Genomic DNA, 3,355 nt, shown 5'->3' with positions numbered 1-3,355 from the left:
CTAGTTGCATTCACTCGTTTCCCAAAGTCATCTTGAATGTTGAATTTTTTTAATACAACTGAAATATTTGAGAGAACATCACATAAGCTGACTTCATATTCAATTGATGTTGATTTTCCTAAAATGTGTGTTTTTTTTTTTTTTTTTTTAACCATTATAGTGATTAGCATTCCCTTTGGTTGGGCACTTGGAACTTTGATTGTTACTATAATTTTTTTCTTGTTAATGCAGCAATGCATAATGAAGTCAGTTATTTGCTTTCAAGAGAAGAAATCTAATGAATAAGCTGCTTTAAGAAAGTGACCTATCTACTTATTAAAGCATTAGTGCATTGGTTTGTGTGTGAGATTATTAATGAACATTTTCCAGTTTCATTTTTCATAAATACCTCGAGATGCTTTTAATTGGGTTTATATAATCCTTAAATAGTGTGTGGTAATATGCTAAAGTCACACACTTAAACATTCAGCACGTGAACCACAACAATGGTAACAATTAAATTTAATTTATTTTCATTAATTGTTACAATAATCATTTAATTTGCTCTTTTTGTTGATCTACTACTGACACAAGACAGCAAATAAAATTGGCAAAAAAAAATCAATAACTGTAAAACAAAGCAACTGCATAATTTATTCATGCCGCAATGCACTCTGGGAGTCAGTGAGTAACTATACAAGTCACGAATAAACCTAAAGTAACTTATCAAGTACTCCCTACAGTTCTTTTTTAGTTACTAGAACTCTTGTGTAAGTGAACTATACTAACTAGGCATTTGTCAGTACAACATACTATTCCTATTTCACTTTACTTAGTTTTTTCAAGGCAATCGGTTTGCATGCTTTTTTTTAAGTAAGCCCAACTAATTACATCCACATTGATAAGGAAGAAAATAAAAAATCATACCTGCTTTAAAACCCAGCAACACAACTGTAGCTGTACAATTTTACAACAGCTAACTGCTTTAACAAAAAAGCAAAACCGCAAGACTTATTTGACATCAAAACAAAAATGATAAAATGCTGTCTAATCGCTCTCGCTGTACTTTGATGTCACACACAGAATGGTCTGTGCAGTGCTGCTTCAGTCCAACACCTTTTGTGTTTTATTAGATGTTCTTCTGTTGCTTATAGGTAATATTTTCACCTACACAATTTAGCAAAATCAGACAATATTGTGTCTAATATATACCACAATATTAACTTCTTATTATTGTGAATAAATATCACATTTGCAACTGGCCAGTGTTCAAAAAATGCTGGGAAATCTCTTCATGTAGCCCCAAGAGAGATTACTGATAAACTGTCTGAAAAAAAAGAGTCATGTTTTAGAGAAGAAAAAAAATCCCCCGCTGACTTTCAAAGCTGCTACATAGTAACGACTTTCTACTTCGAGGACCTTGATAGAAATGTAGTGGAGAGAAAAGTACAATATTTGTCTTTCAAATGTAGTGAAGTTAAAGTCATAAGTTCCCAGAAAAAATAATACTCAAGTAAAGTACAGATACTCAAAAAGTGTACTTGAGTACAATACTCCAGTAAACGTACTTAGTTACTGTCCGCCTCTGGCATCCTCTGTAGACCTGTTAAAGGTGAACACTTGCAGGAAAACCCGGTCTCTGCTGCCACCCTTCTGTGGTTTAGTTACAGCGTGAATTGAACGAGTGAAGTGTGCAGATGATTTATAACCAATTTTAACAATTGATTGACATGCTGACAAACCCAACGAGTAAAGCCTACAATGTAGAAACGGCTGTTGCTGTTTAGATTTAGTTTTTAAATAAAATTGTTTTATAGACAACATCCTAGGAACAGTTTACGGCTGTCGCCATGTGTGTAACCTACTTCTGTTAATAAACGCAAGTAAACTATCAACATCAGCTTATGAATATATGAATGGATATTCGCGCCCGTGCTTTTCTTAAACGATTAACAGCGGAATCGGTGTATGATTTTCACCACGTCTTTTACCACAGTCCTGGAAGTAGTCTGGCCAAACCCTGCGAACCTGCAGCTCCTCCTGACTCAGTCCATTTCATTACGACACGCGGATTTGGGTTAAAGGCGAGCCGCGACGCAAGCTCACGATGTCCATTTCTAATGCACAAGCGACAGCATCCATCCAGATATGCAGGTAAGACGCTCTTATGTAGCGCTAACCTATTTAATGTCTCAATGAACGGATCTTAGTTTACGTCCGATATGAAGCGGCCCTATAATCCGAAGCCTGCTGCCTCCACAAATAGAATAAGATCCTTTCCGGACGGCACTGATGCGCTTTAAAAAGGGGATGTTACTTTTGTTCATTTCGAATGACTCGAATAAGGTTCGGATGCTGGTGCGCTTTTTCACACCGGCAGCAAGACTTATTTGACATCAAAACAAAAATGATAAAATGCTGTCTAATCGCTCTCGTGATGTCTTGATGTCACACACAGAATAGTCTGTGCAGTGCTGCTTCAGTCCAACACCTTTTGTGTTTTATTAGGAGATGTTCTTCTGTTGCTTATAGGTCATATTTTCACCTACACAATTTAGCAAAATCAGACAATATTGTGTCTAATATATACCACAATATTAACTTCTTATTATTGTGAATAAATATCACATTTGCAACTGGCCAGTGTTCAAAAAATGCTGGGAAATCTCTTCATGTAGCCCCAAGAGAGATTACTGATAAACTGTCTGAAAAAAAAGAGTCATGTTTTAGAGAAGAAAAAAAATCCCCCGCTGACTTTCAAAGCTGCTACATAGTAACGACTTTCTACTTCGAGGACCTTGATAGAAATGTAGTGGAGAGAAAAGTACAATATTTGTCTTTCAAATGTAGTGAAGTTAAAGTCATAAGTTCCCAGAAAAAATAATACTCAAGTAAAGTACAGATACTCAAAAAGTGTACTTGAGTACAATACTCCAGTAAACGTACTTAGTTACTGTCCGCCTCTGGCATCCTCTGTAGACCTGTTAAAGGTGAACACTTGCAGGAAAACCCGGTCTCTGCTGCCACCCTTCTGTGGTTTAGTTACAGCGTGAATTGAACGAGTGAAGTGTGCAGATGATTTATAACCAATTTTAACAATTGATTGACATGCTGACAAACCCAACGAGTAAAGCCTACAATGTAGAAACGGCTGTTGCTGTTTAGATTTAGTTTTTAAATAAAATTGTTTTATAGACAACATCCTAGGAACAGTTTACGGCTGTCGCCATGTGTGTAACCTACTTCTGTTAATAAACGCAAGTAAACTATCAACATCAGCTTATGAATATATGAATGGATATTCGCGCCCGTGCTTTTCTTAAACGATTAACAGCGGAATCGGTGTATGATTTTCACCACGTCTTTTACCACAGTC

This window comes from Sinocyclocheilus grahami, unplaced genomic scaffold, assembly GCF_001515645.1.
Source record: "Sinocyclocheilus grahami isolate Dianchi unplaced genomic scaffold, SAMN03320097.WGS_v1.1 scaffold327.1, whole genome shotgun sequence".
Lineage (NCBI taxonomy): Eukaryota > Metazoa > Chordata > Actinopteri > Cypriniformes > Cyprinidae > Sinocyclocheilus > Sinocyclocheilus grahami.
The sequence above is the reverse complement of the archived record's forward strand: the minus strand, read 5'-3'. Positions refer to the sequence as shown.